At 44.4% G+C, this 25,557-nt stretch overlaps 2 long non-coding RNA genes across 4 annotated transcripts in view; one reads left to right on the forward strand and one right to left on the reverse strand.

The window, feature by feature from the left end:
* Window positions 1-25,557, reverse strand: part of LOC309535204 — a 98,746-nt gene that overhangs the window by 32,775 nt on the left and 40,414 nt on the right. The window contains exon 3 of one of the 3 annotated variants that reach the window (XR_014221109.1): window positions 18,880-19,919. The exons of 1 other annotated variant lie outside the window; for it this stretch is intronic. This is a non-coding gene — a long non-coding RNA (uncharacterized lncRNA). Of the gene's footprint in view, window positions 1-18,879; window positions 19,920-20,283; window positions 21,636-25,557 lie in introns of those variants that run through there. One more of the 3 variants, XR_014221110.1, reaches the window with a different exon arrangement.
* Window positions 379-587, forward strand: LOC309533801. The gene is made up of 2 exons (XR_014220475.1): window positions 379-487; window positions 520-587. It is a non-coding gene; the product is annotated as an uncharacterized lncRNA (long non-coding RNA).

Consider the following 25,557-nt stretch of genomic DNA (forward strand, 5'->3'; position numbering starts at 1 on the left):
TTTTGTAATTTTTTGGCTGTTTTTAAATTTGGAGGTTTAAGTATATATATGTTGGTGGGAAACTGTCGTGTGACGGGCCAATGGCCGTAATAAATATCAATCAATCAATCACCTTAATTACCAGATCACCTTTTGCCCCTGTTGCCCCTGCATTCCAAAACAAATGGCTAAAACAAATGGCTCATGGTATTAAATTCTATCTAAACAGAGATCTTGGGTTCACATTCTCACACACCATCAATGAAATAAGAATCTAACATAAGAATCTAACATTTCTTACTTTCTAAATCTAATGCATAATTACATTAATCCAACAAATCTCATACATAACATAGATAGCTTTTTAGAAGAAAAGGCCTTTGCAAAGTAAAAAGGAACTCAGTAAAAACAGCTTCAAAAGAAGCCTCTTCAGTTTACACCCACCTTTCCCAGCCAGCTGCTTTTCCCATTAGCTCTTCCCAAAATTTATTGCCCTTTAACTCTCTCAGTATACCTTAAACCTTAGGAAAATATGGCTAGAGTCTGATGGGAGGCACATGGTACTATTTTCTGTTAAACAATAAATCTTACTATTTACCAACTCTTAATTAGTGTTTTTGCAGCTTGATTGTATTCTGTAATATGTAGGGTCAGTGTAACATTTGCTCCCAGCCTGTAATTCCCTTTTACAACTTTGAGAAACTTGTCTCCTGCTACTGCTATAAATCATGGGGGGCCCTTGTTCAGGAGTGCAGGAAGATAAACAACTTCCAAAGTACTTAGCCAGCTGGTTTCTGCTTGGCATGAAACATACAGACATATCTTTAAGCTCATTTTAAAATACAGGCCTTGATCAGATGCCTCAAAATAACCATGCAATGTCTTGTGCTGTCCAGAACAGGCTCATCATCTTAGAAAATAAGAAATAATCCAAAGAAACCTATAAGCAAAGGTCTCTCTCTCTCTCCACAGCCTACATTCCAGCCTCCAGGCTGCTCCCTCTACCTTCAGGAGAGCTTCCTTTACATCCTCACTCCATGGAGTTTGGGAGCAAAAAAGGACAAAAGGCAACTAACTCCCTTTGAAAATGGAGATTTGCAACTCCATACCTTCACCACATAATCTAAGGTCACATGTTAGATACCAGAGAACAACAATTAGATGATCATCAACAAGAGCTCAGAGTCTCTTAGGAAAAACTGCTGTGGGGAAACCCCAATGTTAGCAACACACGTTTAGCCATTTTCCATTTTAAACCTTCATGAATACATATACGTTTTTCATTTCCGTGTGAGTTAAATCAATTATGCTTAACAAACAGAACTGTGGTATGCAACTGAACCCCACTCCTTAATGGGGCTGGCTACTATTAACGCTGTAACTCTGCACACATTTACTTGGGAGCAGCAGCTTCCCATGGAATCGCTCCCACAAAACATGAATAAAAACCATTTCAAGTCCAATACAGATAACAGGCTGTAATGAGCACTTAAAAGGCTCTATGAAAAAGATTGTGCTGGAAGTTGTGCCTTTGAGCATATAGAGAGTATTTTGCTGTTCTGTGTTAAGCAAGAACAACTACATAGTCACTCATCTAGGATCAATGAGCAAGATTTCTCCCTGCAAGGGCGCTGCATCTAAGCACTTGTACAATGATATCCCTGTGTGCTTATAGACATACACACTGGAGAAAAACCATGGTATCATTCTTGCTCATGCTTGTGTCTTCCAAGCTGAGACTTTACTAGACTGTCACTGAAAGAGGAATGATTTTGCTGTTTTATACTTTCTGTGCATTGTCCTGGCAAACCTTACAGCAGGGGTTTCCCAAACTTGGGTCTCCAAGGCTGTTTTTGGACTACAACTCCCATCATCCCTAGCTAGCAGGACCAGTGGTCAGGGATGACAGGAACTGTAGTCCAGAAACAGCTAGAGACCCAGGAAACACTGCCTTACACAATCCTGCAGGGTAACTCAGTATTATCATCCCAGTTCCCCATATTGGTGTGTGTGAAAGAGGACAAGCCTGAGAGGTTGTGGATTACTGGTGGTTTATTTTTCTGACCCTCAAATTTTCTGTGGCAGTACAACCCCTCCACCAGGGAAATCCATATCAATGTGCAATAACAATGGAAAACAAAGCCATTTGCTTTGCTGGATGAGTGGACTTGGTGCTGTGATTGTTCTTACAAATCACTAGCAAGGAGAACCACTGGGTGTAAATAAATCGACATTCTTTCCCCTCCGCAGGGCAATTTCAGGTGCTCAGAACAGCACAGGGTTTCAATGTTCTCTGGGAATCTCAGCTTATGCTGTTGCGCTTCCTCCACTTCGCTCCATCTTATGGGAAACGGAGCATGAGGGGAGAATACGAGCCAGACTGCTTATTTTGACAGTTGTGTCTCGGATGCACGCAGTGCCTTGACAGATGCTAATAAAGTCAATCAGCAGAACACATCTTCTTCCCAACCTTAAGGCTGTGGGCAATCAAAGAAACTCCAAACATCTGGCTCCCTTCTCCTGATTGCTGCGCCGGCTGATTTAGTGCACCAAACAGGCAACAATTAGTCAGTACAGCTTGTGTCAAAAGACCCATCACGTTCATTCAAATTAAGTCGGGATAAATTGAATCCAATTGGCATCCATGCATTCCTGTGTGCACTAATTTTAAAGAGGTTCCTGCTGCATCCCAAATTCCTGTTAGTTAAACGAAAGACAGATGCAACCTCTCACTCGATCTTTCTTTCAACACCGCTAGATCAGAGGCACACATCCGAGAGACTAAGCCCCATAGGTCTTATGGGGAACTGACCCCAGAGGCTAAATAAAGCCTTTGGACAAGCGTTCCTCCTGTGAGCCTGACGTCTGTGGAAAGGAAGAGAAACATTCTGGGCAGTCTTGTGTTTTTGTGGTCATGCACATTTAGCTCTCCAAGGATTAACTTTGGGGGCAGAAATGTCACCGTGAGGACAGCAGTCGATGCTGTACATTTTAGGAGCTTAAGAGGGCACACCTTACATGCACTCACAAACATCCAAATGAAATATTTACACCATATGCTGAACAGTAATAGAAAAGGGTTCATTTAAAAAGCAAACTTAATCACAATGGTACTGTTTCCCTAGCTCCAGTTTGGACATCATTGTGGTTGGGCAACTGTCTGAAAACCACTTGTCATTTTGCAGATACAGTGGTACCTCAGGTTACATACGCTTCAGGTTACAGACTCTGCTAACACAGAAATAGTGCTTCAGGTTAAGAATTTTGCTTCAGGATGAGAACAGAAATCGGGCTCTGGCGGCATGGCGGCAGCAGGAGGCCCCGTTAGCTAAAGTGGTGCTTCAGGTTAAGAACAGTTTCAGGTTAAGAACAGACCACCGGAACGAATTAAGTACTTAACCCGAGGTACCACTCGGTATGTGTGGGCATCAGTAGTTATGGTTGTAGTTTGTGGGGCCTGTCTCTTTAAGAGACATACCTGGTCTGTCCCCTCTGTAGGAATAGATGCTAGGAGATTATAAATTTATTAGATATTACCCTTCCTTCCTTTCTCATGGTTGTGAGTTCAGCAGAGTGCCATCCATTTGCAGCTTAAAATGGAAGTTTAGATAGGCTAGTTTTAGCCTTTTAGTTTAAGTAATCCAGGATTTGCTTTAAAGTAGACTGGATTTTCCTGGTCCCCCCTGTTCTCCCTCCCTGCCCCACAGTCAATCTGGTAAAAGGTCAAAATGACATTTACTCACTCAGAATTTCTTGTTGAAACGGAAATAACAGGCAACAGCAGCTTTGTTCAGGCAGGCTTAAAATGGCAATCTGGTTACAGAGGCATACTTTAGACTAGTTTAAAATGGAGTCTGTGGCTCAGGCTTAGCAGATGTTCTGCATTACTGAAATGAGGTGAAAGAGCAAAGAGCAAGTGCCTGGCCAGGTGAGGAAATTATATATGGCTACACACTCCCTTTCAGGGCACAGCAGGAGTGGCTCTCAGAGTTCCCTCTAGCGAGCTTATGGGAAAAGCCTGTGAGCTTCAGCTCCTCTCATGCGCCTATCTAGCACACATGCACAGTTGGTTTCACTGCATTGTAAATATCCCACATTTTCCCTGGGTGTGATTCCTCCCTTAGTTAACTGGGAAGTAGTTGTAGCCTTAGTCTTCTTTATGTAGCATGTCTTAACTACTTTGTTGCCTTGTGCATTGAAGATAACTTCTGAATAATAATAATGAATAAAGACAGTGGTGAGGAAACACCTTACCTTTCCAGGTCTCCAGACCCTCATCTCAGATGAAGCTGAGTCTATGTCATTAACTAAACAACAAAGGAGAAGTGGGCAGATATAATGCTATTCATGACCATAGCTGCAGAGGAGGGGAAATGTATTTAAGCTCTTTGGGGCAGGATCTGTCCTCTTGGACTCTTTAAAGGGCCATGCACACAGATGCTGTTAGCAACATGAATAAGTGATATTTATTTATTTATTCCTTCCATATTCCCTAGTGCTCCAGTAACAAGAAAGGGCCCTAGTACTGCAATTTGGAAACTCCTGCCGCCGAAAGTCCTAGGTAAGGAATGCCAAACAGGTTACAGAGTCATAGAATTGTAGAGCTGAAAGGGACCGTGAGGGTCATTTAGCCCAAACCCCTGCAATGCAGGAATCTTTTACCCAAGGTGGGGCTCGAATCCATGAACCTGAGATTATGAGTCTCATGATGTACAGTGGTACCTCGGGTTAAGTACTTAATTTGTTCCGGAGGTCCGTACTTAACCTGAAACTGTTCTTAACCTGAAGCACCACTTTAGCTAATGGGGCCTCCTGCTGCTGCCGTGCCGCCGGAGCACAATTTCTGTTCTCATCCTGAAGCAAAGTTCTTAACCTGAAGCACTATTTCTGGGTTAGCGGAGTCTGTAACCTGAAGCGTATGTAACCCAGGGTACCACTGTACTGAGCGAGCTACTTGGGTACTTAGATTTTGTTGTTTCTTTCATTGGGGAATTTCATCCTCCCATTAAGATAGCATTTTTTCAGAGCGTTCCAGAAAACATATTCTTTTGTTGTTGTTATATTTTATATGCCACCCATTTGACTAGGTTGTCCCAGCCACGCTGGGCAGCTCCCAACAAAATACAGTGGTACCTCGGGTTAAGTACTACCTATTGGCAGTTCAACAGCAGAAATGAATGCAACAGCACCCTTCGTGCTTGAAATCCCCAGGAATTGGTATTCAGAGGCATGTGGATGTTGGAGGTAATACAGTGGTACCTCAGGTTAAGTACTTAATTCGTTCCGGAGGTCCGTTCTTAACCTGAAACTGTTCTGAACCTGAAGCACCACTTTAGCTAATGGGGCCTCCTGCTGCCACTGTGCCGCCGGAGCACGATTTCTGTTCTCATCCTGAAGCAAAGTTCTTAACCCGAGGTACTATTTCTGGGTTAGCGGAGTCTGTCACCTGAAGCGCATGTAACCCGAGGTAACACTGTATTAAAAACACAATAAAACATCAGCCATTTAAAACTTTCTTTGCTGCTCTCCTTGTCGCCATCTTTTTGTCTCCCTTTGTCTTCCCCCATCTCCGGAGCCCAGGAAGCTGCCTTGTCGGACCATTAGGCCAAGTCGGACCATTAGGCCATCCAACTTGGTATTACCCACGCTGCCTGGTAGCATTTCTCCAGGGCTTCAGGTAAGGGGCATTCCCAGCCCTGCCTGAAGATGGGGACTTTTTGCACACAAAGCAGATGCTCTGCCATGGAGCTGAGGACTGCCTGTTGGCTGGGTTAGTGCCCTACATGATTCTGCAGGCAGGAGGAGCAAACGGTCCAGGCAACCAGCAGAGCAACATGAACCATGTCACCGGCATCTCCCACAATCACTTTTAAAGCGAAGCCGAGTATGTCCAGGAAGGGGCAATGGGTTGGTGTGTGAAGGGGCCCTCGTGGGGAATTCCAAAATCTGTTACAATCATTAGTTTGTGGGTTTGCTACCGTTCTCCATCATTAGCACATGTTGTAGCCATTCTGAGTGTGTTGTCAAAGGTGTCAAGCGGCAGCTGCTTGTTAGAAAGGGAGGGGGCACGCTGAGACTTGTGTTCACTGTACAGAAGAAGCTAATGTGATGTTTTTGTTTTTCCGAGGCAGCTTCTCAAGCCATACTAACAGCTTTGATTAGTTTTGTTTCTTTTAAACAACAGCAGCAACAACAAAAACATTGACTCAGAAGCTATGAATCAGAAATTGGTTAGTGCTAGCAACAGGAACACAGTTCAGTTCCCCCCCCCCCTTCTTCATCATATTCGTTTTTTATAGCAGACCTGCCTAATTTGCACTTCTCAGTCAGTAGAGCATAAGATGGCTAATCTCAGGGTCGTGGGTTCAAGCCCTACCTTGGGCAAAAGATTCCTCTTCCTTGCAGGGGGTGGAATAGATGGCCCTTAGGTTCCCTCCCACTATGATTCTATGATGCTAAACCAGCACACAGGTGGAATCTAGGCACATTTTTTAAAATGCCGTGAAAATGCTTAAAAAAAAAAGTTTAAAAAAAATATCTTGAATTTGCCATAAGCTCACCATCGCCATCTAGTGTCATGTTTGTATAATGCACTTAAAATGTTCGCTTTGCAGCTGTATAGCTGAGTCTGCAGTTATCCTTCCAAATTTGCACATCAACCAATTTTGTGAGACAGTTCTCCAAACACAGAATTTGTGTTTTTAAAAAAATTAAAATCCAGACATCGTGGGAAAGGGTACATGAAAATGCATATATTCATTAAGATAACTATTAAAGGGGAAATTGCTGATGCCAAAGAACAGAAGCCGAACTTGACAATAAATACAAAATTCAAATATATTTTCTTATCCTGTTTAAATTTTATGCTGTTTACTCTTTCATAGCTGGCTTGAGGAGAAGTTGTGAAAACACAAATCCTTCCCATTCTCCCACATACATCAGTTTCACCTCATTCCCTGCCACCCACCCTTTGGCTTGTGTTTTATCGCTGCACTGAGAAAAGGCTCCCCTTTTCCAGCACACATTCCATTCTGCAAATGAACAAACCAAGCAGTTGAGCTGCACACTCATTCAGTGATCCAGATGTAACAATTAATGAGGGTACCATCTGTCTACCTGTGTAAAAGGTTTAAAAAAAAAAGGTAAAGGACCCCTGGACACTTAAGTCCACTCAAAGGCGAGTATGGGGTGCAGAGCTCATTTTGCTTTCAGGCCAAAGGAGCCAGCATTTGTCCACAGACAGCTTTCCGGGTCATGTGGCCAGCATGACTAAACTGCTTCTGGTGCAGTGGAACACGATGACGGAAACCAGAGCGCACAAAAATGCCATTTACCTTCCCGCCCCAGTGGTACCTATTTATCTACTTGCACTGGTGTGCTTTTAAACTGCTAGGTTGGCAGGAGCTAGGACTGAGCTCACCAGTCGTGGGGATTCGAACCGCCGACCTTCTGATCAGCAAGCCCGAGAGGCTCAGTGGTTTAGACCACAGCGCCACCCACATCCTTTTCTACCTATGTACATTAGGGTCACCAGACGTCCCCGGGAAACGTGGCAGTGGCAGCCTCAGCAGCCTGGAACCAGCCTGGTAGGGCAGTTGGCTCTGGCTGGCTTCAGGAGCTGCTTGCTGCAGTGGCACCTGCCATTTTTCCTCGCTGGAAGTTCCCATATGATGTGTTGTGCACAAGACACATTATATAGAGACTTCTGGTGAGGAAAAATGGCAGGCACCATGGCAGCAAGCAGCTCCTGAAACCAGAGCCAACTGCACTACCAGGCTAGCTCTGGGCTGCTGACTTGCTGCTGCTGCCAACACTGCCAAAGGGGAACTGGGGATGTCCAGCGGTACAGATCTCCTGCTCCCTTCCCCCTTTGTTCTTACTGATCAGAGCAGGCTCGGGAGTCACTGCCAGCTGGTCATTGCCCAATTTTTTAAAAAACTCTGTGCATTTATGTTTCACAGGGTGTGAAGGAAGGGCTTTGCACCTTGCCTGGCAGAAAAACTGTGCGCCTTGCACCCCTCCTGGGCAACGGCCGCCCGCTCATGACTCCCGAGCCTCCCCCTGATCTATCAAAACAAAGGGGGAAGGGGGAAGGAGATTGGGGGGAGGCTCGGGAGTCATGGGTGGGCAGCATGCCATTGCCCAGTTTTTAAAAAACTCATTTATGTTTCACAGGATGTGAAAGAAGGGAGGGCTTTGCACCTTTATACAATATGCATGTGTGCTTGGGCCCAGGGTCTTTTGCCTCACCATCCCCACTACTGACTCCCTGTTGCTACTCAGCTAAAAAAAAAAAAAGTGTCCCCGGATTCATTGAAAAAAAATCTGGTAACCATAATGCACATGATAGTTGAACTGTACAAATCAACAAATGTGCACTCTTTCACACAAACACAAGTGGAAAGCTCAGTTGATGAGAGTGCGGTGCTGATAACACCAAGGGGTTGGGCTAGATGATGTTCGGAGTCCCTTCCAACTCTACCATTCTATGACAACTTATACCTGTGGTTATTGGAACATCTGAAGAAGGACATTGGGTTGTATTCACCACGGTGCTAGGGAGAATGTTCCATGGCAGTACCTTGGATGTCTGATGTGGGGGTGGCCCAAGAAAAGAAGCAAAAGCCGGTTTTCAGCCAGTGAAGAGGAATGAAACTCAAAAACAGAGGCCAGAAGCAACAAACTGAGAAACAGCGAAAGCAGCTGCTGCTGCTCTAATTGCACTAACTGACTATATGATGTAATTAACAGCAGTGAAACCTCCCCTCCCATTGCTGCTCTGATAATAAAACTGCCCCACCCTACCGTGCCTGGGATTTATTATTTTTTTAAAAAAGAAAAAGCACACACAGTATGACTACTAATCACATCATTAATATGTCCTGCGTAGGTTTACAACTTTAATGAATTTGTAGTGATGCAGGTTCCAAAATAAATAGATAAAACGGAGGCAGGGAATGAAACTAATTATTTCCTACCAAACTTCAGAAGGTAAGCAGATGTATTCCTTAACAGCGTTCCAAATCTCTTAGAATTACACTTGTGGAAATGAAGCAAGAGAGGCTATGAGCTTCATAAACATCTTCCCCAGCCTATTTAGCTGAATCTTCCTTCTCTTATCTGCTATTTCTGCTTCTAGGGAATTCTAAGAGTCTGGTATGTTTTTTTTTGTTTTTAAATATTATTGGGAAGCCAATATTATTGGTCTATTCTACGTCAAATGTGATGCCCACACCGTGTCCCCTCATTAAACATATGGCATTAAAATAAATTTGACTGAGTTAGTCTGAGTGATTACCCAAGAGTCAAATTAGGTTTTTACAGGCATGAGTGCTGTGTAATGCTATTGGATGCAGTGAACCTTTCACTATTCGGTTCTTATGGAAGTAATGGTACAATAGGTAGCTCTGGCTAGCTCCTGTTCCTTCCTCAGAGTTCCTTTCCCAGAAGCAGAGTCTCGACTTCTAAGGAAGCCTTTTTTCCTTTGCCAAAGAGCTACTTAACTGTAGACACTAAAGTGAAGACTTCAAACATGCCCACTGCAGCTTTTGACCTCTTCCGTTTGAACAGTATCTCCTGTGCTGTTCCACAAGGTGCTTCTGAAAGTCCCTTCCATTTCAGTAGTGAACTGTGGCAGGGTGAGATGCTGTTCAAGAAACTGAAGGGATACTTTTACGGTGGCTTGGCTAGGCTGGCTGTTAGACATAATGGTAGCATGGAGTCGAGATGTTCAATGGTTAAATGTCACTGGGTATCAGATGTTGGGCAGGCGTTGGCAACAGGATGGGAGAGCTACAGCCTCTGTGCCATTCCTGAGACATTCCCGGAGGCTTGGAAAAGAGAATGCTGCACTAGATGACTCTCAAGTCTTCTCATGAATGACTTCAGTGAAAGCCACTCTGTTACAAAGCTGGCCTGGCCTGGGTAGAGTGTGTAGGAACAACTGGTGCTGTTGCCCGTTGGTGTTTTAGCAGCATCAAGTTAACAGAATCAGACTGGACATATTGGACTTCAGGTGTTCATGGGAGTCTACAGACATGGTGTGTATGAGACCTAGATACATTGGTATTCACACATGTGGGTGTCTTTGCAAACATGGGAGTTCAATGTGTGAATGTTGGGCAGGACCCAGAATGAATCTCAATCCACCATTGGTGCCCCCCACTGAAACAACCTCCCCAGCACCTCTTCTCTCCCAGCATGGTTTGGGGTTAAGAGCGGTGGACTCGTAATCTGGTGAACCGGGTTCGATTCCCCATTCCTCTACATGCAGCTGCTGGGTGACCTTGGGCTAGTCACACTTCTCTGAAGTCTCTCAGCCTCACTCACCTCACAGAGTGTGTGTTGTTGGGGAGGAAGGGAAAGGAGATTGTTAGCCACTTTGAGACTCCTTAGGGTAGTGATAAAGCGGGATATCAAATCCAAACTCCTCCTCTTCTTCTTCTCCATAAGGAAAAGTGACCCACCTGCCTGGAAGTTTGCATAGTGCATTGTTTCCCAAGCTTGGGTCTCCAGCTGCTTTTGGACTACAATTCCCACCATCCCTGACCACTGGTCTTGCTAGCTAGGGATCATGGGAGTTGTAGTCCAAAAAAAGCCTTGGAGACCCAAGCTTGGGAAACACTGGTGTAGTAATTCCTCCCCAACCCAGCGAGCCACTTCTGTTGTGGCAGGGGGGAACTTTCTGAATATCCATCTTATGTGCCTAAATCCAAATCTCCCTTGGATGCACAATGAATTAGTTGTGCAATCTATTGCCTCCCTGCCAGTGGAGGCTGCTGAATAAGGGCAAAGGTGGCACTGCCCCACCAACCTCAGTCTTCCCCCATTTTCCTGCCTGCTTACTACCAGTCCAGAAGGTGGTGGCACTCCATATCAGCTTCCTCTTCTTCCTTAGTTCCTAACAGGAAGAAGGATGGAGATGAATCTAGCATTTGTCAGACATTGGTTTTGGCGCCACCTACTGTTGGGCTCCCTGCATTCTACCCTACCAATCCCAACCAGCACCAGCCACCCCGTCTTTTGTGTATAACCCAAGAAGCCCTTGTGATCAGGGTGCTTGATGCATCTTAGGGTCTAGATCTGCAAGGTTGAATGGACCAGGTCAAACTTCAGCCTCTCTGAGCCAGCTGGCCTGCAGTATGTGTGGAAGGAGGAGAGATTCAAGCAAGAATTGGTAGCTGATTGGTGTGGCAAGACTATTTGTTTTCCCTTGTGCAGGTGGGCACCAACTGGGCAGAAAAATCCCTCAGGTTGGAACCGCCTTTCTGAGTTGATGGGTTGTAGAGACTTTGGGGCTACAAGCTCTAAAAGAACTAACTGCTTGAAAGCTGTACAGATGGTTAGCACATCTGCTGCTGCCAAAATTGATTTTTTTTATTTGTATTTTTTTAAAAATAGCTCCCTGAAAATGGATTTTTCCTTTTACTTTGTATCCCAGACTATCAGGATTTTTCCTCCCAGGGCTTAAATCCTCTGGCTTTCCATCACAGAAGGGGGAGAGGAAGACCCCTAGCTCGGTTTAAGAATACGTGTTCTGCTTACAGAAGATCTGGGGTCCAATCCTTGGTCTCTCTTGTGAAAACTTGAATAATAGGACTGTGCAAGACCTCAGCCAGAGACCTCAGAGAGTCCCTGTCAGTCATAAATAGAAAGTACTGGGTTGAGTCGATAGAAGGCAGTGTCAATATTCATAAAAACCACAGGCAACAGAAGCTGAAATGGCTCAGCTGAAAACAATTAACCTTTCAATCTGGATCTTCTACAAAACCTGCCTATTTTTAAAGCTAGTTTGGCTCTGGTGAGTTAATGCAATAGGAGGCATTCCAGACTCTTACATTTATTGAGAATCAGAAATAATGCCCCCCCCCCTGAAAAAATCCCTCTTCCTTTCTAACAATCAGAAGATCTTTTGTTTTATTACATTGTGTCATATCTCATATTTACTGAATCAGTTCCCTTCCATCAGCATAGTTCAAATTACATCTCCATTGAGGCTTTACAATGTGTAGCCAGGTACTTAACCTAAATCAGTTAAAGGGCAAGCAAACAGATAAATGATTTTTGTTGTTGGGCACGTTTGTGTATTAATTTTCCTCCTTAACCCAGAAACAGTTTTCTGACCATTTTGGACATTCCATATCTTTGGGCACATATTTTCAGAATCTGCATTTTAAAATGTAATACAAGAGATCGCCTTTTCATGAGCTGTTATTGAAAAAGTCCTTTTGATTCTCAAGTTGCCAAGAGTTGTATGGAAGACCCTGTGTTATACATGTCTGCAGCGACTCACCATGTATGCATACTTCAACATCTCCCATTACATTCAGCAACATCTCCCATAACCCCTGGCCATTGACCATGCTGACTGGGGCTGATGAGAGTTCCAACAACATCTGTAGGGCCACAAGTTCCCTAATGCAGGGATAGGCAAACTTGGCCCTCCAGATGTTTTGGGACTACAACTCCCACCATCCCTAGCTAACAGGAGCAGTGGTCAGGGATGATGGGAATTATAGTCCCAAAACATCTGGAGGGCTGAGTTTGCCTATGCCTGACCTAATGAAATTGATTGGGAGAATGGACAAAACAAAGTACCATTTCACGTCAGGCATAATGAGCTTGTAGACTTCACTTACCACACAAAAATGTCAGTCAACATTCGCCCAACTTTGATAGCTTTAACAAGTGCTTAGACTAATACAGTGGTACCTCGGGTTACATACGCTTCAGGTTACAGACACTTCAGGTTACAGACTCCGCTAACCCAGAAATAGTACTTCAGGTTAAGAACTTTGCTTCAGGATGAGAACAGAAATTGTGCAGTTGTGCAGCGTGGCACCACTAAAATTGGTATCCTGCTTTTGTATCCAAATGTTGCTCACTAGGATGAGTAACACAAGTGAGCAAATGATATGATGGAAAGGAGTTTAAATGAATACTCAGCATGTAATCAAGATTATTGTTGCAAAGAGGACAAGCTGTTTCAAAGTGTCTCTCCCCTAACATTCAGGAGTGTGTGGGGGGTTTTCTGTGTGTGTGGGGGGGGTAGGGGACAAAAGCAAGCAGAGGTAAAATGAAAGACGGGTGCTGAGGTCATGTGCCTTGTGTTAATGATTTGGGGTGATTTCTACCACTGGTGATGATCTATACATGGAACACCACATGTAGTCCTATAGATTCCAACCCTGTGCATTTTACTGAGGAAATTGGTGATTGATATGCATATTCATGCAGCTCACACAAACACACACACACACACACACACACACACACACGTACATACAAGATTTTCAAGTGAAAAGTGACTCTAAAACAGCAAGGAATGTGTCTGAAATTTTCACAGCCAACGAATCGTCCTCTGCTGGGGCTCTCAAGACGAGGATTATGTGACAGAGCCATTTAACTACATGAGCCTCTTAAAAGCTTGGGCAGTAAAGTTGTTCACTTGGCGGAGATACTAATAGGCCGAGAAGCCTTCGTGTTCAATTTTAGCACCTTCTGTCTCTCTCATTAGCGCCTGACAAGGCCCTCTGCCACTCAGTGATTGCAGCAGGAACTGATTACAGCCACAGAAGTAGTATCCATCCTGTGCCTGCCTTCTCGTGGGCTATTATGCTATATACTGCAGAAGTTGCTTTCTGATTTGAACATCAAGCAGCCTGAGCGTAATCCCAAATTCTTGCACCTATTGACATCTTTAAAATCTCCTTTCTTCCACTGATCACACACATACACACCGCCACCCTGGAATAAAGTCCTATGTCCTAATTCAGGTTTACTTGCATCAGAGTAAGACTAGGTACATTATGCACATTGTACCCAGCTTTTCACAAATTTGTGGGATTGATTTGTAGAGTGTTCGATGACAGAATGGCTATAAGGCGGCATGGGGTCCAAGCATACTGTTGTGGGAGCAGTTTACTCTGTTCTCTCTCATGGGCACAGTGCTATTGTGGAAGGAAGGTTTACCTGATGGAGGGCAAATTTCATTGAAAGCAGCAACAACACAGAGGTAGGATATCTTTGGAGTAAACTGGAATCTTTTCATCAGATATTGTGCCAATAAAATCTGTTCTTTTGGAAAGTTGTCTATGAGTTCTCTATGCATTGAGATGCCTCTTAAGAGACCCTAACCAAATCTGGCATGGTGGTTCCTGAGACTGAGGAGCAGGTTTTGGTCTATTTCTGGATAGCATCACGCCCCATTTTGAATCAAGGTGGTGGGCCAAATCTGTCAAAGGAGCATTGATTTGGACACCTGTTAAGATGCCGTAACCCAATTCTGTATTGTGATTCCTGAGATGAAGAAGCAGGTTTTGGAATATGTTCACCTACCATTGGATACCATTTTGAATCAATATGGAAGACAAAATCTTTCAAAACTGCAGTGATTTTGATGCCTGATTTCTACACTGTTATACCAGCAATGCAAAATCTGGTAATATTAACCAATATAGGTAAAGGTAAAGGGACCCCTGACTGTTAGGTCCAGTCACAGACGACTCTGGGGTTGCGGCACTCATATCGTTTTACTGGCCGAGTGAGTCGGTGTACAGCTTCCAGGTCATGTGGCCAGCATGACTAAGCCACTTCTGGAGAACCAGAGCAGCGCACGGAAACACCGTTTACCTCCCTGCCTGAGTGGTACCTATTTATCTACTTGCACTTTGACGTGCTTTCGAACTGCTAGGTTGGCAGGCGCTGCGCCCGAGCAACAGGAGCTCACCCCATCGTGGGGATTTGAACCGCCCACCTTCTGATTGGCAAGCCCTAGGCTCAGTGGTTTAGACCACAGCGCCACCTGCGTCCCATTAACCAATATAGAGTAGGTCAAATAAGTTCATTTAGAGTTAGATAAATATGTGTTTTGAGTTTTTAAAAAAGTTATTTTTGTAAATAAATAATCTATTATTCTGATTTAAATTTTTACTTTAAAAAATAGTTGAAAAAACAACTGCCCATTTCCCCAGCATTTCTGTGATTTAAAAAGAAAAGAAAAAGAAACTGTGTTATAACCAAACACATTTGTATGATCTGAAACTTGGAAAGGTGGAAACTGCTGTCCCAGGATCCCCAAAAGTTACCCTTGTTCTCTGCTCCTTCCCTGATAACACTGCAACTGTATTTGTATAACAGGAACAATTTCGGAATGGCAGGCCAGATCCATATCTGCCCTCAATCTCACTGTCAATCAGCTGGCATCATACTTGCACCCGGTGATTGACACCTTATCCACCAGTCAAAGTCCCTTCCACAGTGCTTCCCAATGTTTTGGAAGCATTGTATAAAATGCTGTGCAAGCCCTATGCTCGGTGCTTCCTAAATGCTGAGCATAGGGCTGGCAAAGCTGCTCTCTGCCGGGACAGGTTGCCCAATCGAGTTCCCCATGGGGGACTCTGTCACACAGCTGATCTGGTAGCCTTGAAGACATTGCCCATCAGCTGGTGAGTGGTGACTTCAACCCTGCTTCCCGCACAGATCTGTTATGTGATCTGTCATGGTAAACATGAAGCCCAAACCTTAATTGTCAGTCAAGAAAAAAGAGATACTATCCCTGGCAAAATGTGGAAAGGTTTACTGTTGGAGGATACTGTAAAACACACAGACAAGACCACCCATTCAATTTCTATCTGAATAAAGTTTGCATAAATTTGGCATCCTGTTCATGGATAAACAAAGAACCATTCCAGAGATGTCAGTCAATAGTCTTTAAAAATGTTCTTTTATATATTAGAAAGGAACTGTTCTGTCTAGCGAAGGTGAAGATTTGCTTTGTGCCAAGTACTTTTGAGTCAGAGCTTCACCACATATGACAGGTAGAATTTTCCATCTTATTATCCTCAGCATTATAGAATCCATCAGAGAGAAAGAGATTTGACCTTCACCTCAAATGTGACAACCCTCAGCTGAATGGGATAAAATGTTATGTAATCTGAATATATATCTTCATTTTTGGTCGACAGATAAATGCCTTTTGTCCTTCCATCCAAGAATAATAATACTACAATCCATGTAAAATAAGATACAGGACTCTACTTTTTGTATTTTTCAACTTTTTGTGAGTGCCATTCTTCTGCCGGGAAATATGATAAGTTAATGCCTTGGCAATTAGTTATCAACCATGCAATCTTAACTGAATTAATGCCTAGATATTGCTAGACTTCAGCACTCATCAGCACCTGCTAGCAGGACCTATGGTCAGGGATGATGGGAGTTGTACTCCACAAACTAAAGAACTCTGTGTGTGGTTTACAAAAAATCATTAACGGTAATGTACAAAAATTCAACACCTTCTGATGCTTAGTGTCTTAAATGATATTTACAATGCCAAAATAATAATGACAAACACAACTCCATGTCTCAAATATTCCTGCAATGAGTCCACGAGAATAACTCTCTTTGTGTATAAGGTGAAAGGTAAAGGACCCCTGGACGGTTAAGTCCAGTCAAAGGCGACTATGGTTGCGGTGCTCATCTCGCTTCCAGGCTGAGGGAAGCGGCATTTGTCTATAGACAGCTTTCTGGGTCATGTGGAACACTGTGATGGAACACCGTGATGGAAACCAGAGCGCATGGAAACTCTGTTTACCTTCCCGCTGCAGTGGTACCTATTTATCTACTTGCACTGGCATGCTTCCAAACTGCTAGGTTGGCAGGAGCTGGGACAGAGCAATGGGAGCTCACCCTGTTGCAGGGATTTGAACCACCAACCTTCTGATCGGCAATCCCAAGAGGCTTAGTGGTTTAGACCACAGCTTGTTGCTGGTACGATTCTAATGGCACTCTGACAATGAGATAACTGGATTTCAATCTCTGTTTTGTGAATCTTCTTCTGGTTGGCCCCTGAAGGAACCATGCAATGACAAATAGGTCAGCTCCAACCTTAAAAACACACTTCGCTCTTTTTGAAAAGGCTGATGGTCAGGGATGATGGCAACTGTACTCCAGCAGGTGCTGGAAGACCAGAAGTCTCCCATCTCTGGCTATCTCGTTGCCAGATTTGGTTTTGGTCTGTGTTTGGAAACTATGGGACACCATTTTGAATCAAGATGACAGGCCAAACTGTTCCAAGCTCTGCTGGTTTGGATACCTCTTAAGATACGGTAACTGTCATGCCCCTGCTGGAGGGATCATCTTCAAAGAAGGAGAGTAAGACAGAACAGGGGGATTCAGAGCATTTGGGGGGTCATGACACCTCTGTCTCCTTCACAAGACACAGATGGCTTCTGTATGGAATTTTAGGTAGAGGCAGAGAAACACCAGAGTCTGAGGGAGCAGCAGTGCAGGTCCAGTCAACCGCCTGATGTGATGGCCTGGGAATCCGATTCAGAGGCTGAACCTGAGGAATCCCAGCCTGCACAGGAGTCCCCGCCTCCAGGGCCGGCTGAGCTGGGGCTGGGGCTTGAACCTGAAGGGCCCTCACCTATGCCGGATCCTCAGGAGCAGACACCAGCTGAATCCGCTCTGGCTCCGGAGGTGATCGAGGACCCATTGCCTGCAGGTGCTCCTCTCCCAGCCCTGTCAGGGGAAGGTGAGGTTGCCTCTGGGTCCAGTAATCCTCCAGTCTCTCCGGAGCTGCAGAGGCTCAGGGCAGAGAGGCGGAGGGAACTGAGTTCTCACAGGAGGAGTGCTCGCCTTAAGGCCAGGAGAGGCAAGTCACCTGTGGGCCGGGACCGCCCCTGGCCTCAGAGGAGATAAAAGCCAGTCAGCCCAGTCCCAGGTTGCGGGAGCAACATTGTTGGTAACCTGTTCCTGCCAGCACCCTGTCCTGCTCTTCCACAGTTCCTGACCACGCCCCGCTCCTTGCCTTGGACCTCGCTTCGCCCTTGATGGACAGCCTCCATACCCTTGACCTAGGACCGGACTCAGACCACGCCGCACGGTACCCCCCCCGGGACCAGCACACCTGATGATGAAATGTCAATCCAAAGAACAAGAACTCATTGGGAGTAAGAGGAATCTGCTCATGTGTAGACTAAACTCAGGCAATCCAGTTAGCCTGCAGCTAAGCTCTGAAGGCTCATAGGTAAAACATCAGTTTGGGAAGTGATTTTGAAATTGGCATGGTGGGAAAGGGTGTCCCTCCCCAGTGACGAAGCTGCATGCTCCGGCACCAGGGGCAGAGAGCAGGAGGGAGCATGGCTGGCATGCGTCCCGGGGGCATGGCATGCCGCCCATGGGGGAATGGTGTGCGTCCTGTGGGCATGGTGCGCCTGTCGCAGGGGTTTTGCACCCAGGGTGGGGGGGGGAGGGTGCGGCGCGTGTCGGGGGGCAGCCGTGATGGTACCCCCCAATGGTGCCAGGGGTGATGTGCTCCCCCGCCCCCTGTTCCTCCGCCAGTGTCCCTCACTTTCTCTTTCTCTCCCTCACACACACCAAGAGCTTTTTTTAAAAATAATGGAAGCCCTCCATCACTGCATTTTATTAAAAGAAAAAGAAAGAAAGCATCAATCAATCCAGTCACAGATCTCCCAAGTAATGTGTAATCAATGCCCTTATTTGAGCAGAGGTAGATACCTCACAACTCCAATATTTAGTATGGAGTACATTGTAGAATTTATTACTCACTGTCACATCAACTGATCTGTGATCTTTTTACTTAATCTATTTTAGCTGGCTTATGCCCGAAAGATAATAGAATTATAATATACTGAAAAAGGTCAAAGCTAATAATATTGAGTTTAAGTTCTCCAGAAGTGGAAATTCTTAAGTACAAAACACCCCAGCATTGTTTGTTTGTTCACCAGATTTACAGACTGCCCTTCACTGCATAGTCATTGCAAAGTGCTTTCCAACGAAAACATACAAAACGTAATTCAGCCTAAAACCAAGCAATTGCAAATACCAAAGGAGAATCAAATATTAAACCTTTAGACGCAAAAAGGCATAAGATTAGAACCAGCGCAGGATCCATTCAGTGTTGACATACAAGTGTTCTGTACCACTGCACAATGAGCCGTGCCTGATGGTGGGACAATAATAAGGATAGGCCATGCAAATAGATATGCTTTATTTATCCAGAAATGAAGTCAATTTCATGTTCAAAAGGGTTTAGATTCCACATCAGGTTCATTCTGTGCATTTTCCTGCCGTGCTTTTACCCCTTTCTTGGCATTTGTTTTTTTTAAACCCAACATTCAAATCAACAGAGCCATATTTTTGAAGGCCTGTAGCAGCTTTCTTGCCAAAAGTTTTTAAGTCTAATGGCTGTTTCCCAGCTGCTGAAAGAATTATCCCACCCCCTGTATTTATAGCCTTGTAAATATGCAGCCCTCTAGCAGACACACACCAAAGAACAATGAAGAGCAATTCACAAGGGCAGATCTACTCATCCTACCAGCCCCATAGGAATTCCTGTTGATGGATTTATCGCAACCATTTGTTAGTGTTGTTTTTGTATAACAACTGCATCTTCATACTAAAGAAACCCTGGAGAACAATACTGTACTGAAGACTACAGAATGAATGTTAATTGAGAGCTACTTATGAAGGTAGGTGTTTTTAATAGATCGGCTCTTTGAACATTTTACTATCAATATGTCACATTAGGGGAAAGAATCAACTATATAAGAAACATCTTATCATGAAGATCAATATTTCAGCATTTCCCCTCATCAGACTAGGCTTTTGTGATAATTAACATTCCACATTAGAATCTGCTCACTTTTTAGACTGCTGGGGTAGTAAATGAAAGTTGCTCACAAAATTTTGTACATAGGTTATATTTTTGTTGCCTTCTTCAATATGTATTATCCATCTCCTTCGAGTACGCAGACCAGCCAACTATTTGCATCTTGCCTGGTGGTAATGAAGCTACACTCTCTTAAAGCTGTCAAACTACAATTTATTAACAGGCTTGTGACAAAAGATACCTAATTATCCAGGCTGAGTTAATTAGGAACGATGTGCTGCCCCGTATATCTTTATCTTTGTTCTACCTGTAAGACAAAAATGAGTTATTTAATCTCGATAATATATGGTTTGATTCTGAGGGAGTTGTAATCCATGTTGAGATGATACAGAAAAGAAGGGATCTACAATGCGGCGGGTAGGGTAGGAGATGGATGGACTGTTACTGACTGTTGTGCTTTCCCCAACACTGGGATAATCACAATGGGATAAAACTGAGCAGTGGCATGTGGTGAAATCGCCAGCTTGCAAGGGTGATTGGAGGGGGGGAGCTGGTGTGAGCATCGTGCCCCCCCAAGCCACGCAGAGCTTCCCCAGCTTAGGGAAGAAGATGCTAGGGGAACATTTAGGGTACTGGCCTAGTCTGCCTAGTCTACTGACTGCACACCACTGAAATTGAGCATGAAAAACAAATGTGTGTAACTGGTACCTAACTCCTACTAAACTAGCAAAAACGTAGAGAACTGTTACAGATAGATGTTGGAAGTGTAAAGAGAAGGAAGGCACATTTTACCACATGTGGTGGAAGTGCAAAAAAAAAAGCATATTGGGAAATGATTTATAACGATTTGAAAACTATGTTAAAATAACTTTTGTAAAAAAAACCAAAAAACCCTGAAGCTTTCTTACTAGGAATTTTAGGTCCAGAAATACCTAAGGCTCAGAAGAGACTATTTATGTATGCTACAACAGCTGCGCGGATGCTACTTGCCCAAAGATGGAAGAAGAACAATTTACCTACAAAAGAAGAATGACTGATAAAGATGGACCATGCCGAACTGGCGAAAATGACTGGGGAAATCAGAGATCAAGAGGACAATAAATTTAATAAAGAATGGGGAAATTTATTAAGTTACTTGAAAGAACACTGCACTGTAAACAATTGAAAACATTGGCAAGATTTTAAAAACACTTGTAATGAAGCGAGAATTATGATAAAATTTGAGATTTAAGAAAATATGGAGAATATGATACAATGCAGTTTGAAAAGAATATCTGGAGAAACCATGGAGAGATAGAGGGAAGTTTGGGGATTCTGAGAATGAATTTTTAAAAATTAAAAAGGAAAGGAAAACAAATGAGTGTCTTTTCCAGTGACACAGTAGTAGTAAATTTGGCAGTGCATGAACACTTCATGACAACGTCCCCGCTACTCCGCCAAACAGCCATGCCCCGTTTAAGGCTGCACAGCAAAGGGCAGATATGTATAATGCTTTGCCTTCTGTGGATCTGAAGCTGATATAATTCTAGGTCAGTTTTGCAACTAAAGTCATGTGTATGCTTCCATTACTCTCCACACACACATGGCCCAATTTAACAATCTCTGCTTTCATAATGGCTGCCGTCTCCAAATGCTGAGAAAGAAAGAAAGAAAGAAAGAAAGAAAGAAAGAAAGAAAGAAAGAAAGAAAGAAAAGGTATTTCTCTCTGTTGCTTCTTTTGAGATGCCACCTACAATCATCGTCCCCTAACTTTGGCTTTGCTTTTACAAAATCTTCATAAATAACTAATACCCTTCCGCACATGTTTGCATTGCCTGAAGAAACTTTGTAACTGAAAGCGACACCGCCTTTGTTATGGATTCCTGATAATTATTTTATCAAAGTGCTTCGTCTTTATAATGTCGGCTTCTCGCACAATGGAGCACTGCTTGTTGTTTAACGTAAATGAGTCCATGAGAGAGGCTGCGGAACAGTGAATGTTCCTCATTCGAAAGTCTCTGGCTTGGTATGAAAACACTGCAAACTAGTTGAAGACAAAATGAAAAATGCAGATCAGCAGAAGCTGCAGACTACAAATATCAGGTTAAATAAGAACAGTTTTTTTAAAAAACGCTATGAAATTGAAATGTATAAAACTTTGATCTAAGACCCTTGGAATTGTAATTCCCTTTCACCTGCGGTTCACCCTTCTCCCTTTCACACAAGCACCCCCCCTTCACTGTTTCCCAGCTTCTATGATGCTTTCACAGCTCCCTCACACAGGTGGGTTGCCCATCTCATGTCTGCAAGGAGAGGGAGAGCAGTGCCCACATCCCTTTCCACAATTATGATGTCCTCTTCCATTGAAGTGGAGACTTGCTGCCATGGAAGCATAGCCCAAGTTGCATAAGGGTGCAATTTCAAGCCCAGGTTGGGTACACTCAGGATTGAGAAAAGCTGGGTATGCATGGTCAGATTCACAAGACTCAGGTAGGGGGGGAAACAGCTCAAACTCTGGAGGACTGCAAGGGAAAGAGCCCAGCAAATAGGTTCAGAGTTCCCTGGGTTCCTCATCAGGAAGATGAGACACGGAAGGCTTTGACAGGAGAGAGAGGGAGAAGGACATCATCAAACTGGATGATATATTCATCACCTCTTCAAAATTCCATGCAGAGTTAGCAAGAACACATAGCATCCTTTGGCAGCTGCTGGTGCCCAAAGATCCCAATATAGTCTGCCACTCTGTGGAGGCCCACCTGCTTCCCTCCATCTTGGAACAATCATGTTAACTTTCCCAGAATGCCCCAGAACGCCACTATACTTGACACATTCTTGGAAATGTAAAAGGTTGCACTGATTGTAATGCTGGCTACTAACTGCTGCCACCAGCTAAGACTGCTGAAGGACCATCAGAGGATTGCCTCAAACTTGGAGCAGGCCCTGATCCTTGCATGGGATTTTCCACTTCCTCACTTGTTTAAACTAACCACCCCTAGGGAGGGAACCCCCCTCCCCCATTGATGTAAATTCAGACTTAGAATAGACCTATTTGAAATCAGTGGGAATTAATTTATCCCCAACTAAGTCCAATTCATTTCAATGGGTCTCGTCTGTGTATGACTGTTTGGATCCAAACCATGAAAAATAAATATAGGAAGTCTCTTATATTTCCATGATTATATTATATATATTAAATAAGTAACTTCAAAGATGCAGCTAGATAGATAGATATGAATACTCGATACAGATGCATGTAGCATCATTGCTTAGTGTGACTCTTGGTCCTCATCCTCAGTTCTTGAGACCCTGCAACACTGTATATCCTGCCAAACTGGCCTCAGCCCCCATATTCCTTCTGCTCCAGAGCTGTCCTCACATTTCCAATGGGTTTTTTTTTTTTTTAAGGTTTCATTTTGAAGCTGTGTCAACATGTGCACTTTTATTTCTTCTAAAGCAGAAGGGCAACACTAAGTGAACAAATGAGGACACACGGGCCAGATGTGAAGTGGAAGTGAAGGGAAGAGGGAGAGAGCAGAATATTCATTGCGGGTCAAAGCAAGGGACGAGGAGAATTTGTCAAACTGGCCACAGCACGCAGCGGCATAAAACAAATGTGCTCCATCCAGCTGGTCTTTAGAAGAGCCACAAGTGTCGAGTGACAGCTGCTCTTCTGATTGAAGTGCTCGCTTAAAAACGCCAGCTTCCACGCAATCATCCAGAAAAGAGTGGCCGTCAGGACAGAATGAGCCAGGAACTGCCAAACGCTAAACCTAAACTGGTGCCAGCCTGTAAACCCTTTACGGTAATTCCAAAAGGTCTAGTTCAAAATGGAATGTTCCACCTGACAGCGTTTAGCATCACCTGGGCTGGCGTAATCCCATTGACTGCGCAAGTCGTTAGCTTTTTAAGTAGCGCCGCAGGTGAATAGTCTGCTGTTTCTTGGACTCCCAGCTAATCAATCACTATAAAGGAAAGGCAATAAATACTGAAAGAGAAATCTTCTTCCCCGGCCCTTACCTACAGTTGAGTAGACGACGGCACACGATCCCTAGGCCTGAAGACAAATGAAGGGGCTGCTTTGACAGAATTACAGCAATACCTCTTTGAAATGGATTTTTCCCTGACCTTGAGAATTTTGGCGTGACTAAGTAATCTTTGTGTGTGTTTTTATTCCGTATCAAGACAGACTTGTCTTAAACCTGTGATACTGAAAGGGGAGGAGAGATAAAAGGCAGTGCGAGGCATATTTGAACATTAGAAGTGCGGGGGTGGGGGGGAGCCATCTCTCATGGAAGGAGGGAAGACTGCCAGGATGCGGAACAATCTGGCATTCTTTGTTTAAATTTTGATGGCATTTGGCACCTTGGGGGGACGTCATCTGCTTTCCTGTGATGATGGCGAAACTGCCTCTCAAAGCTGGGGAGGGTTGTGACTCTTTTTGAAGCTTCTTTCCACTATGTCCACTCATTTGAATGGCATCTTGGCATTTAATTATCTTCAGAAGTTGGAATCTCACACCTTGCCTCATTAATCAACAACCTGTGGTGGGTGATAAGAGCTCAGTTCTCCAAAAAGCAGCACCTCTGAGCCCAAGACAAGATCAATAGGTATCCTCCCCTCCCTTGGAAAGCTTTCAGAAGTTATTATGAAAAGTTATCAGCTTTAGCTTCTCATATTAGCACTTAATTACAACTCACTGGGTGCGGCCTAGGGTTGCCATATTTCAAAAGGCAAAATGCTGGACACAAAAAGCTGTTGAGCTTTTTTAGGGCAATTGTCTGATAGCCATGCCGCTATCACCAAGCCTGAGTCCGAGCCACAGCGTTAGCCACCGGCAACAGCACCAGAGCCACCTGTGCGCACACACACACACACACACAAATTATAAGCCCCAAACCCAGGACATTTGCTTGTAAAATTCCCCCCTGGCCGGTCATGTAGTACCCCCAGAAGAGGACATGTCTGGGAATTCCCAGACATATGGCGACTCCTAGCAGAGCCACTATACTAGCTTCCCAGCAGGCGGGTGTCAAGTACGGGAGTTCGCTTCTCCCTTCTGGTAGCTCACCAATAAGAATTAATGAGCATCTCATAGATTTATAGTATTTTTATTACAGTACGATGTTGCGAACACAGATCGGCATCTCTCTCCAAGGATCGGGGTTGCTCACTCTGACCCCCCCCCTTCCGCAGCAAGTAGCACGCCAATGGGATGTCTCTCCTCCCCTGCATCTCTTTTGTTCTCTGACATGCTCAGACCTCCTAGTTCGGGGGGAGGTAGAGAGTCCCCCCCCTCACTCTCTATTGATGTATCGCCCAGCTGCTCCCTCCCTTCTGGGTGCTCAGCAACTATCTCAAAGCTGGGTAGCTCTGTGTCTGCCTGTCTCTCTGCTTCTGGAAATGCTGAAAGCAAGGGGGGCGAATTGTCCCCCTCTTCTCCTGTTAGAAGCTTCCTGCCTTCCCCAGTCCTCATCTTCAGAGTATTCTCTAACAGCAGGTCACTGTTGCTTACTGGGAAAGATGGGGAGGATTGGTAAGGTGGTGGCGGGGAGTTTGGCATGGTGCAAACATTCCAGTGGCACCAATGTAGTGTTCCTGCTAGCTCGTTTGCACCACACTGACCTCCCTGCTACCTGTTAGAATTCCTTCTCCAAGATTGCAGTCATGGGATTGTTGTCTTTCACATGACGGTGTGTGTTTTGACTCCACAGAGTGGGAAGTGACGGGGACAGGATGTTTGTGTTACTGTGTTCCGTGAAGTGAGACTATTGTTCTTTTTCTCTTTGCTGTCTGATGCTAGAGAAAGAGGGAACCATGTTGCAGTGCTCCGTGTGTGTTTATATGTAAATAAAGTAGATTAGCCAAAATGCTGAGTTGCTGAGGTCTGTTACGCAAGCTGCAAAGACTCTGTGGATCCTAAGTGTGCCAATGTCAGCTGGCATCGGTCACTGTGATGTTCGGGCTGA

This window comes from Podarcis vaucheri, assembly GCF_965113315.1.
Source record: "Podarcis vaucheri genome assembly, chromosome: 6".
Taxonomy (NCBI): Eukaryota; Metazoa; Chordata; class Lepidosauria; order Squamata; family Lacertidae; genus Podarcis; species Podarcis vaucheri.